Below are 13,897 nucleotides of genomic sequence, written 5' to 3' on the forward strand. Positions count from 1 at the left end.
GAACTTAAGTAATAGCTCAGGCCTTCTTGTCAGCTAATTATGTAAATTATCATTTTTAAGACTTAGATTTGTATTTGCATGGCCGGTGCATTCATTTATTCATACAATTAGAGTTCAATAAATATGTAGTCCATACATCGCCCTCCCATAACCCAAGAGTTCCTGCTAATGATATATGAAGTACAGTGAAAATGAAGAGAGAGAAGTTTCAACTGAGAGAATGTCTCTTAGGACTAGAGAGTGCAGGGGGAAAAAATCACATTTTCCCTGAATATTACATTTCACAGGATAAATCATTAAATTTAAGAAAATTAATAGACAAAGAGTCATGAACTATATGCATTATTGTTTCCTACATGGAAGTCCGTATGGATTTTCAGTCAATCATAAAAATATTCATTTAGTTATCTCTCTGCATTGGGTCCAAGTCATCTTCAATGATGAAGACAGAACAGAACAATAAACTGAACACATGAATTTAATTTTTTAAGAGAGAAATAGCTAGTAACATGTGAAAAATGTTGAAACTCACTAATAACCAAGACATACAAATTAAAATTATGAGGTATTATTTTTCATGTTTTAAAGGCTAATTCCCAGTGGGAGGGAGAAGGCAGTAAAAAAGGAAATTAAATCAATTACTAAAAGGCATACAAAGGGGTTCAAATCTGAAAGGCCATTTGTCAGTATCTACCAAGCGCTCTAAAAGTGTCCATCACTTTTTTTTTTAATTCAGGTATAATTGACATGCAACATTACACTAGTTTCAGGTATATAATATAATGAGTTGATACTTGTATGTATTGCGAAATGATCACAATGATGAATCTAGCTAACATGTAAAAATATGGAATGCTTCGTGAATTTGTGTGTCATCCTGGCACAGGGGCCATGCTGATCTTCTCTGTTTATGTGCTACCAAAGCGAGCACAAGTGTTCGTTACTTTTGATCAGAAATTCTAACTCTGGAAAATGTATCAGTTACAGATTTAGTACATGAGTGTTACTGATACCGAACTTATAATGGCAGATAAAAAAGAAATATCAAACAATAAGGTTCATTAGAAGAATGGGAAAATAGCTCAAGTAATGTCTAAAGAAAAAGCTAAAGAGTTCATGGTACACCTATATAATGGACTACTGTGTTCTATCCAAAAGTATTTTGATATTATTTAATAGGAAAGTGTTCACAGAACACTTTTATATGTCATAAAATGTTATGTATAGTATAATTTTAATTATTAATCATACTATGAAGTTTGTATACACATATATACATGCACCAATATACAAGGCCAGAAGAAATACCCTAAAATATTAAGTTTTTTTTTCACATGATGGAACTGTGAATACTTTTTATAATGTAAATTTTCTATATTTTCTGAAGTCTGTCTCAGTGAGAGAAATAATATACAACAAATCTGGCGAGTAAGAGTTTCAACTCATATTTTTTCAGGACTTCCACAACCTGTAACCAATAGGCTCATCCAATCTTGCCTTTCACAAAGTTCAACATAAAACTGGCCAACTCCATTTTCTCACTACCTCCAAATCATGCTCTGCCTTCCAACCAACCTCTGTTCAAGCTACATTTCATGTGTACACTCAAGGTAACAAAAGTAGCTGAGCAATATTAAAGTTGAAATCTTAATGAACTCAATCTCTGTCTAGGATCACATAGAAACAGGAATACCCCAACAGTCAAAAGTAATCACATACCCCCCAAAAGTATTTTTCTTGCATCTTTTAAAGAACCTTGAAATGAGATCCAGTTCATTATCCACAGCCAAACTGCTCAAAGTCCATTGTGCAGCCTCCATATTTCCCTCAGACCTTCCTTTCTGCCATGCCCACACAAGTGTTCTCACCTTCTTCTAACCTATGACCCAGTTGTCTTCTTTGGCTATATCCTCTCTTTTTCATGTCACATCTCTTGTCTCTGACCAGTCTCCAGATTGGCAAAGGTAGAACTATGAGAGGGAAAGCTGCAGTTTCCACATCTGCAGAGAATAATAAACACTGTCCTACCAATATCATAAGATGTAAGGTTTTAAATATCTTAAAACTGTACAGCATTGTACATGTTGTGACTATTGTAACCTCATTTCTTATTTGCACAATAGGTATTACTAATATATAACTAATACTCTGTAAGCACTATTTTATCCATAATATCCACAACTATGGAAGTATTTACACTTCATTATTCCCTGTCTTCCTTCCTGAACCAAATCCATCATTAACTCTATTATACCTTCAAATTATATCTTAAGTCATCCACAGCTCTTTGTGTCCATCAGCACCCATCTAACCCAAGTATCTATGATCTCTGAAGTAACTTCCGACTTATACTCCCATCCACTCTTGCCTCCTCCACACTATTATGCATACAAGAGCCAAACATTTTTCTGAAAAGTTAATCAAAAGTAATCAATTCCAAGAGTCACAATGTCCAATGGTTTATTAACAGACATGATAGGCCCAGTTATTTGAGTAGAACATAGATGATGAAGTTCATACATGACATAAGACCACAAAAGAGTAACTAGAACGCATAAAAGGGATGTTTACTTTGCCATAGAACTCTGTAAGTCTGTGTAGCCAGGAGAGAGAGAAGTGTGCTGACAAATTACTTATTCAACTTTACAAAACATATTTGAACGCATTTACATTGTTTTTCCCACAGATGACTACACTAGTAAAGTTTATAAACCAAGCACACACTCTATGAACTAAGTACCTTAACAGCTTCTTGTTGTAATTAGGATAAAATCTTTGAACCTTACCATTGACCTACAAGTCTATGCTTCTTATCTCTCCAGCCAATATCTCCAGGCTTATTATGCTTATACTGACTTTATTTCTTTACTATTTCAGCTCTTTCCCACATTTGTGGGATTCCATTCCATTTGCCCTATTCCACCTGAATAGTTTCCACAGGGGTTCAACCATTTTGAAGCATGTATGCCAAACTGATGTCAGGGTTTGACAGGAATGTATTTGCATGCAGAGCTGATGAGCTTCCTGAGACAATACTAATAATAGGATACGAAACATCCAGCTACTGAAATGATCTCAATCTATTAGCACTGTTCATTGAAATACAAAAGTGATTCTGAAGATGCCATGGGTCTCTTGCCAGCATTTATTTCATTCCAATCCCACGGACTGGGAGATTTGTGATTTAAAGATTGTTGTGTAAAACCAGTAATTGCTTTTTCTCTTCTGGGAAACTGGTCCTCTATATAAAGAAAAATAAGTGGGATGCCTACTGTTAGTTACTATTTCCCCCTTCTTTGCTGATTGAACTTTGGTTTTATTTTAGGTGTTACTGTGTCAGGTTAAATGCTGGCTTCTGCCTAAAAGCTTACAGTGTCCTTTGACAGGCACATTTATGGCTAATGACACATATGCAAGACATTCCTGGGAAAGATTATGGTCTCTGGGAAAAAAGAATGGATGTACCTGGTAAGGCACATCCCTTTCCCATATTTTCCTACCTTGGATGTGGATATGATCTCTAAATCTCTAGCAGCCATCTGCTAACCATAAAATGAAAAACATTAAGCAAAGGTCAAGAGATCCACAGAGAATCTGGCCTGACACCTTTAACCTACCAAACCAACTCTATCAGATATTTATTTCCAATTCTACATGACCCTTTCTCATTGATTTATGGGAGACTAAAATATGTTTGCTAAGTCTAGATAGCTCCTGTGTTTTGGTGTCCAAGGGCCTACTTCTGGTTATGTGACCTCATGTTCCAACAAAGCTAGAAATCCCTTAAAGCTCCAAAACCAAGTGGTAGTTTGTAATCTGGCAAAAGAGAGTATCTATTTCCTGATTATGTTTCATGTTAAGTATAAAATTGTAATTGAGACATTTTTCTGAAACACTTGTTTTCAAAGAAGCAAAAATTACAGGGAAGAGTGCCCAGCTGAGAACAAAGTTACTGAATTCTGGAAGCTGAGATATTAGCAGAAGCACATAAATGAAGGAAGTTTTAGTTTACCCTTCTAGGCCCATGACAGACCAACTGGTTGAATATAATCAGTAATGTTATCAACATCCTAAATGACATAAAAAATAGGGTATCTCTAGTGGACATTTATTAAACTCTTTATTCTAGAAAAAAAGAAATGTTTTATTTTTCAAGTGTCCATGGAACAGTCATACAGATTGGTTCTGAGTCCTAGATAATAAGAGGGCTCTGAATAAAAGGTGATTGTACAGTTTCACCAAAAACTCTATAGTTGTTTGTCCCAAAATGGCAGCCACTGGACACAGGTGGATATTCAAATTCAAATGAATTAAAATTAAGTTAAATTTAATTTGAGTTCCTCAGTCATACTAGCCACATACGGCTATTGGATAACACAAATATAGAAAAAATTTCATCACTGCAGAAAGTTCTCTTGAACAGTGTTGCTTTAGGTACTGAGACACAGCTATACACCTAGGACATTCCTCAGTATACAACGTATATAACTGATTGGATTGCCCCTGGAGAATAAGCTCCATGAGGGAAGAGATTTTTATCAAAGTTACACACTGCTTGGGAACGCAAGCTGGTGCAGCCACTCTCGAAAACAGTATGGAGGTTCCTCAAAAAAACTAAAACTAGAACTACCCTACGACCCAGCAATTGCACTACTAGGCATTTATCCATGGGATACAGGTGTGCTGTTTCGAAGGGACATATGCACCCCCATGTTTATAGCAGCACTATCAACAATAGCCAAAGTATGGAAAGAGCCCAAATGTCCATCGATGGATGAATGGATAAAGAAAATGTGGTATATATATATATATATATATATATATATATATATGTACACACAATGGAGTATCACTCAGCAATCAAAAAGAATGAAATCCTGCCATTTGCAATTATGTGGGTGGAACTGGAGGGTATTATGCTAAGTGAAATTAGTCAGTCAGAGAAAGACAAAAATCCTATGACTTCACTCATATGAGGACTTTAAGAGACAAAACAGATGAACATAAGGGAAGGTAAACAAAAATAATATAAAAACAGGGAGGGGGACAAAACAGAAGAGATTCATAAATATGGAAAACAAACTGAGGGTTACTGGAGGGGTTGTGGGAGGGGGGGATGGGCTAAATGGGTAAGGGACACTAAGGAGTCTACTCTTGAAATCATTGTTACACTATATGCTAACTAATTTGGATGTAAATTTTAAAAAAATTAAAAAAAAATTAAAAAAAAAAAAACAAAGTTACACACTGCTCTATCTCTAATGCCAAGACAGTAGCTTATACATACCTGGTGATCAACAAATAATTGTTTGGAGAATTCAGAGTTCTCACTTCAGCTGGGTATAATATGAAATAAATTTTATTCTCAAAATTTCTTGTACTTTCCTGGCCTTGGACACTCAATCTGCCTAGAGAACACATCTCATTTTATTTCCATTATATTCCTATTTAAGCTTTAGTCTAATCTAATGACTTCTATATTCTCATTAAAATGGAAAAGCTCAGTCTTTTCCCTCCTCTAGAGTTCTTCCCTACTGTATTTCTCTTCTTTGTGTCTTCTTTACTATTCACATGGAATACTTCAGTTCTGACACTTCTGGTCACCAAATATGTGGAGGTTTGTCTCCCACAACAAGAAATTCTCTGTGACACCAGCAATTCAAGTCAGTTCTGACATTATCTACCTGGAGATGCTGTCAGATCCCACTGGTTAAATCCCACCAGATTGTCCTTGCCCCCCCCCCCATATACTTCAGATGCCCGCCACACACCTATATTTCTGACCAATTGGCTATAGACTGGAGTATCCAAACACTTCCTCTTTGAGTTTGATTAATTTGCTAGAGTGGCTCACAGAACTCAGAGAGATGCTTATTTATGTCGATCAGTTCATTAAAGGATATGATTAAGAATACAGAGGAACAACCAGATGAAAAGATACCAAAGGTGAGGCCTGGGAGGGTCCCAAGTATGGGAGTTTCTGTTTCTTTGGAGATAGAGCTCATCACCCTCCAGTACATGGATGTGATCACAACCTGGAAGCTCCCTGAATGCCATACTTTTGGGATTCTATGGAGGCTTCATCATGTAGTCATAGCCAATTATTAACTCCATTTCTATCCCCTGTACCTCTCTGGAGTGAGAGTGGGGCAGAGCTGAAATTTCCAACCTTCTAATCATGGCTTGGACTTTCTGGTGACCAGCCCCCATCCAGGCAATATCCAACACCCATTCAGAGTCACCTCATTAGAACTTGAGATGTTCCTAGTGCTCTTATCACTCAGGAATTCATAAGGGCTTTTAGGATAACTGTGTCAGGAATAGGGTCAAATAAAAGTATTAGAACAAAAGGTTTTCCTGGTGTTCTATCACTTAAGATAATTACTAGGATTTCAGGATCTCTGTGCCAGGAATGGAGGAGCAGGAACCAATATATATATTATCTATGATCTCATGCTCATCCATTTACTAAAATCTCAGTCTTGTTCAGGAGAATATTTTGTCAACTTCAAATCTTCATAGTCACCATGGAGTTTCTTTCCAATCTCCAAGTAGGACACCACTCTTGCTCGCTTTCTCCTTCCTCCCCTCCTCCTCCCTCCCTCCCTCCCTCCATCCATCTTTCTCTCCCTCCCATCTCTCTCCCTCCCTCTCTCTACCCCCCTCTCTCCCTTCCTCTCTCTCTCTCTCTCTGTCTCTCTCTCTCTCTTCTCTCTCTCTCTCTCTCTCTCTCTCTCTCTCCCCCTTCCTTCTCCTTACTACCGGTTATCCCACCCTTACCTTCCCATCAGAGTGCAAGCTTCTGATGCCTCTCTTGCACCTGTCTTGTTCAGGAGAGGAGGCAGCAGCAGGAGGAGAGGGAGGAGATTTTGACTATGTGACTGTCAGTCGACTCAAAATGGACAGGACTCTCCCAATCTTGGTCTGCTTCTCCTACTACCTGTGGCCTATGTTATCAAGGTGATCTTATTGTATGAGGCTGCACTGTTTTCCAGAGACCTCACCTAGGCCCCCTCCATCCTGGAAGAGATTCTTCATCCTCTTTCTCAACTCTGTCAATCACTGATGTCACTGGTTTTCTTAAGAACTGCTTATTTCTGCTTCATATTTCCAATATCTTTATTTTCTTTGAAAACACTTCTTTTACTTATTTTAAATTCTTGTTTGTTCTACTCCACTAACTATTCCTCTTAGAGTAGGTATCATATTATGCATCTCTTTTTTTAATCCTTATGTAACTCAGATGCTTGATTATTTTTGTGAGCTCTTATTCCTTTGACAGTGTCAGCTTTCTTGGATGCTTAGAACAAGATAGTGGGCTTGGATATATAATTATGCATTGTTGATATATATATATATATATATATATATATATATATATGATATTTAAAACCATGAAAATGGATGGGATCACCTAGAGAGAAAGTATGTAGAGACAAGATGAGGATTATGATAGAGCTTAAAAGAATTCTAATATTTAAAGGTTAAGGGAAAGCAGAGGAATAAGCAAAGACTACTGACAGCCAGAGGGGTAAAGGGAATGCAGAGAGGCTGTAGTGTTACAGACCCAAGAATGTTTCAGTAAGGAGGGCATGGGTATTTGCGTCAAATCTGTTTCAAGCAAGATTAAAAGTGAAACACCTGACTTTGCAAACAAAAAACAACAATTTTACTCAATCCTTTGGATCTCATGAAGTCTGTGGAAACATTCTTGTTACTATTAGCTGGCACAAAGATGGACATGAAACAGCAAAAGGCTATGCTTTCCACCTTTCCACCACAGCGTAAGTTCATTTATTCCACAGCCACCTCAATCAACACCCTACCTCAGGAGGGACCGCCGGGCAGTATACAAAAGAAGCAAACACTTGCCATGGCCTTCTACTCACAAAGGAAAATAGGAAATTTTGCCCAGAGCTCAGTAAAGGTTTGGTTACCTTCTTGGCAGGCCAACCCTCAGAAGCAGGGAGACAGCCTACTCCCAGGAGGTGAGATGTGTCCCCAGACATCATCTTACAGTCAGTCAGGCAGAATATGTGAAATAACAAAACAAACAAAAGAGTCCAGTGGGTTCCAAACTGTGCTCTGTCAGGATTTTAGGGTACTCTCCATATTTGATTCAAATTATAGATACTCAGATGATAGAAAGGTAGGTAGGTAAGTAGGTAGATAGAGCTATCTGATCTGTCTATACTTAAGAAAAGAGCATGTACATATACATACAGGGGAATCTGGAGGGCTCAGTCATTTGAACATCAGACTCAATTTCAACTCAGGTCATGATCCCAGGGTTGTGGTATCAAGCCCCAAGTGGGGCTCCAAGCAAAGTGTAGAGCCTGCTTGGGATTCTCTCTCTCTCTCCCTCTACCCCTCTCCCACACTTGTGCACTCTCTCTCTCTCAAACAAACTTGTGGAATTAATTTGTGGAATGATACTAGTTAGGTTTTGTGCAAATCTCAGTTGAAAACATTCCCACCATCTTGCAACTGCAAGGCGAACTATTTAAAAATAAGTATATCATTTGAACTACTTATCTTTGTGATTTATGGGATATGTTTATAGAATAGAAAACAGGTAATTGAGGGAGGAGCGAAGATGGCAGAATAGCATGGAAGCTTTTTTGTGTCTCACATCCATGAAATACAACTAACCATCCTGCACACCTAGAAAACTGATTTGAGGATTTACACAATAATTTGCACAACCTGAGCCATAGAACTCAGCAGGTACACAGTGCAGACAGGTGAACTGGGGGAGAAAGAAGCCACAGAGGGCAGGGAGCTGTTTTTGTGTGGGGAGAGAGGATGGAGATGGGGGGGTGGAGATTGGAAAAGCATTCCCCCCAAAGCAGCTGGGGAGAAAGTGGAAAAGTGAAAACAGCCACAGGAACTGAACAAAAAATGGAGAAAGGAGAAAGGAAAGGGTTCAAATTCCATTAAGACTCAGGGTGCCTGGGTGGCTTAGTCAGTTAAGTGTCTGACTTCAGTCCAGGTCATGATCCCACGCTTTGTGGGTTCGAGCCCTGGTCGGGCTCTGTGCTGATAGCTTGGAGCCTGAAGCCTGCTTCAGATTCTGTATCTCTCTCTCTCTCTGCCCCTCTCCTGCTTGGACTCTGTCTCTCTGTCTCCCAAAAATAAATAAATATTAAAAAGAAAGAAAGAAAGAAAGAAAGAAAGAAAGAAAGAAAGAAAGAAATTCCATTGAGATTCTATAAACAGGGGGAGTGCAGAGTCTGAAACTCCACAGCTCAATACCTGGTGGTGCTCTGGTGAGAAGTGTGAATCCCCAGGAGCAGAGTGAGGTCCGGGGGTCTTCAGGCCACAGGGGAGAGGTGGTTCCCCTGCTGGGAGGACATTTGGTAGAGGCTGTTCAGCCCCCCCCCCCCCCGCCCCAGGCAAAGGTGTCAGCAGACCCCAGAGAACAACCACATTCACTGGTGCTGGAACAATGTTGTCAAGGGTGAAGCCTGGTGCCAGATGTGTGTTGAGATTTTCCCTAATCCCTGAAATGCTGCTGCTACACAATCACATGAACATTTTCTGGGGCAGTCTGGCACCCACACAGTCTCTGGCCATCAGCGGCAGCACTGTCCTGCGAACATTCCTGGCTGGGGCCGGCACCTGGTCATTGCTCAGTGAGACCCTTCCCCAGAAGATGTGAGCAGGACAAAGCTGCAGTCCCTCAAAAGTCAGGGGTCAAGAAACACAGCCTCATCTGAGATAAAACTCAGGAGAGAGGTGCCACCTGGCAACCTGATGACTTGGTCACAAACAGTGTAAAAGTGGGGAGTGGACAGAAGCCAGAGACACAGGACATGTGCACAATTGCTGATGGGGAGAACAGAGTTCCAATACTAGATACTGGGTAGCTGGGTGACATTTTCACCCCTCCTGTGCATGCACATACACACCTAAAAGCACCACAAAAATCCACCCCACTAAGCTAAGAAGCGCCATCTAGTGAATAATTGAGCCATTACACTAAGCCCCACCCAACTGGGCCAACCTCACTCTTCAGGAACACCCTAAGTCTCTCTGCCTGCTTAGTTCATCGTCTATAAAGTGCTTCATAGTTTGACTTCTAGGGGAAAATGACATAATTTCAATCGTATTTTAGTCTGTTCACTTGTCCATCTATTCAATTTTCTTCTTTTTTTATCGTCTTCATTTATTTTCTTTTTCTTGAATACAGAAAGAGAAAAAAATTATTCTTATTTTCAATTTTTATTAAAAATATTTTTCTTCCATTTTTCTCTATTGTATTTTTTTTACTTTTTGGAAAATTTTCAAATTCTATTTTACTTCCATCATTTCCTTTTATTCTACTTCACTGTATTCATTTTTTTCAAATTTTCAAATGTCTTCCTTTTTTTCTTTCCCCCCCTTTTTTCTCTAATCTATCAAGCTCCTTTCAACAACCATACATAACACACCTAGGATCTAGCATCATTTATTTGATTCCTGTGTGTGTGTGTGTGTGTGTTGTTTTTAATTTTTTAATTTTAATTTTCTTTACTTTATTAATTCCTTTTCTTCTTTCAAAATGATGAAATGAAGGAATTCACCCCAAAAGAAAGAGCAAGAAGAAATGACAGTCAAGGACTTAATCAACACAGATACAAGCATAATGTCTGAACCAGAATTTAGAATCACGATAATAAGAATACTAGCTGGGGATGAAAATAGACTAGAATCCCTTTCTGCAGAGATAAAAGAAGTAAAACTAGTCATGATGAAATAAAAAATGCTATAACTGAGCTGCAATCTCAAATGTATGCCTCAGCAGCAAGGATGGATGAGGCAGAGAAGTGAATCAGTGATATACAGGACAAACTTATGGAGAATAATGAAGCCAAAAAAAAAAAAAAAAAAAAAAAAGAGGAGACTAAGGCAAAAGAGCATGATTTCAGAATTAGAGAAATCAGTGACGCATAAAAAAGGAACAACATCAGAATCATAGGAGTCCCAGATGAAGAGAGAGAAATTGGGGTAGAAGGGTTATATGAGCAAGTCATAGCGGACAACTTTCCTAACCTGGGGAAAGACACAGACATCAAATTTCAGGAAGCACAAAGGACTCCCATTAGATTCATCAAAAACTGACCAGCAACAAAGTATATCATAGGCAAATTCACAAAATACTGAGGCAAGGAAAGAATTATGAAAGCAGCAAGGGAGAAACAGTCCTTAACCTACAAGGGAAGAGACATCAGGTTTGCAGCAGACCTATCCACAGAAACTTGGCAGGCCAGAAAGGAGTAGCAGGATATATTCAATGTGCTGAATTGGAAAAATATGTAGCCAAGAATTCTTTATCCAGCAAGGCTGACATTCAAAATAGAAGGAAAGACTAAAAGCTTCTCGGACAAACAAAAATTAAAGGAGTTCATTACCACTAAACCAGCCCTGCAAGAAATTTTAAGGAGGATTCTCTGAGGAGAAAAAAAGACAAATTTAAAAAAAGTAAGAAAGCAAGAAAGCAAGAAAGCAAGAAAGAAAGAAAAGGAAAAAAAGAAAAGAAAAGAAAAGACCAAAAGCAACAAAGACTAGAAAGGACCAGAGAACACCACCAGAAACTCCAACTCTTTAAGAAACGTAATAGCAATAAATTCATATCTTTCAGTGCTCATTCTAAACATCAATGGACTAAATGCTCCAATTAAAAGACATAGGGTAACAGAATGGATAAGAAAACAAGATCCATCTATATGCTGTTTACAAGAGATCCACTTTAGACCTAAAGACACCTTCAGATTGAAAGCAAGGGGAATGGAGAGCCACCTATCATGCTAATGGTTGACAAAAGAAAGTTGGAGTAGCCATACTTATATCAGACAATCTACACTTTAGAATTTTTTTGACATTTATTTATTATTGAGAGACAGAGAGACACAGAGCATGAGCAGGGGAGGGATAGAAAGAGGGGGAGACACAGAATCTGAAGTAGGCTCCAAGCTCTGAGCTGTCAGCACAAAGCCCAATGTGGGTTTTGAACTCACAAACTGCAAGATCATGACCTGAGCCACAGCCAGTTGCTTAACCAACTGACCCACCCAGGCACCCCAAGAATCTAGACTTTAAATTGTCTAGATTTAGACAAGAGATGTAACAAGAGATGAAGAAGGGCATTATATCATAATTAAGGGATCTATACACCAAGAAGACCTAACAATTGTAAATATTTATGCTTCAAATGTGAAGCACTCAAATATGTAAGTCAATTAATCATGAAAATAAAGAAACTCATTGATAATAATACCATAATAGTAAAGAACATCAACACCCCACTTAATGCAATAGACAGATCATCTAAACAGAAAATCAACAAGGAAACAATGGCTTTGAATGGCACACTGGGCCAGAGGGACTTAACAGATATATTCAGAACATTTCTTCCTAAAGAAGCAGAATATACATTCTTCTCCAGTGCACATGGAATGTTCTCCAGAATAGATTACATACTGGGACACAAATCAGCCCTCAACCAGTACAAAAAGACTGAGATCAGACCATGCATATTTTCAGACCACAACGCTATGAAACTCAAAATCAACCACAAGACAAAATTTAGAAAGATAACAAATATTTGGAGACTAAAGAACATCTTACTAAAGAATGAATGGGCTAACCAAGAAGTTAAAGAGGAAATTAAAAGGTTCATGGAAACCAAAGAAAATGATAACACCACAGCCCAAAACCTATGGGATGCAGCAAAGGCAGTCATAAGAGGGAAGTATACAGCAATCCAGGCCTTCCTAAAGAAGGAAGAAAGGTCTCAAATGCACAACCTAACCTTACACCTTAAAGAGATGGAAAAAGAACAGCAAATAAAACCAAAAATCTGCAGAAGATGGGAAATAATAAATAGTAAAGCAGAAATCAATGCTATTGAAGCAAAAAACAACAACAACAACAACAACAACAAAAACAAAACAAAACAGTAGAACAGATCAATGAAACCAGAAGCTGGTTCTTTGAAAGAATTAACAAAATTGATAAACTGCTAGTCAGTTTTATCAAAAAGAAAAAGCAAAAGACATAACAGAATAAAATCAAGAATGAAAGAGGAGAGATCACAACCAACACAGTAGGAATAAAAGCAATAATAAGAAAATATTATGAGCATTTATACGCCAATAAAATGGGCAATCTGGAAGAAATGGACAAATTCTTAGGAACATAAACTGCCAAAACTGAAACAGGAAGAATTAAAGAATTTGAACAGACCCATAACCAGTAAAGAAATCGAATTAGTAATCAAAAACCTCCCAAGAAACAAGAGTCCACTACCAGATGACTTTCCGGGAGAATTCTACCAAATATTTAAGAAAGAGTTAACACCTATTCTATTGAAGCTGTTCCAGAAAATAGAAATGGAAGTAAAACTTCCAAACTCTTTCGATGAAGCCAGCATTACCTTGATTCCAAAACCAGAGAAAGACCCCATAAAAAGGAGAACTATAGACTGATTTCCCTGATAAACATGGAGACAAAAGTCCTCAACAAGATATTAGCCAACTGGATCCAACAATACATTTAAAAAATTATTCACTATGACCAAGTGAGTTTTATACCTGGGATGCAGGGCTGGTTCAATATTTGCAAAAAAAAAAAAAATCAATGTGATTCATCACATCAATAAAAGAAAGGACAAGAACCACACGATCCTCTCAATAGATGCAGAGAAAGCATTTGGCAAAATACAGCTCGTTTCTTGATAAAAAACCTCAAGAAAGTAGGGATAAAAGGATCATACCTCAAGATCATAAAAGCCATATATGAAAGACCCAATGCTAATATCATCCTCAATGGGGAAAAACTGAGAGCTTTACCCCTAAGGTCAGGAACAAGACAAGCATGTCCACCCTCGCCACTGTTATTCAACACAGTATTGGAA

The 13,897-nt window shown here is 38.2% G+C and overlaps 1 pseudogene; it reads right to left on the minus strand.

Moving 5' to 3' along the window:
• Positions 1–841: 841 nt before the first annotated feature.
• LOC128776282 (U6 spliceosomal RNA) lies at positions 842–940 on the minus strand (annotated as a pseudogene).
• Between the last annotated feature and the right edge of the window lie 12,957 nt (positions 941–13,897).

This window comes from Panthera pardus, unplaced genomic scaffold, assembly GCF_024362965.1.
Source record: "Panthera pardus isolate Hobbes unplaced genomic scaffold, ASM2436296v1 HiC_scaffold_12, whole genome shotgun sequence".
NCBI lineage: Eukaryota > Metazoa > Chordata > Mammalia > Carnivora > Felidae > Panthera > Panthera pardus.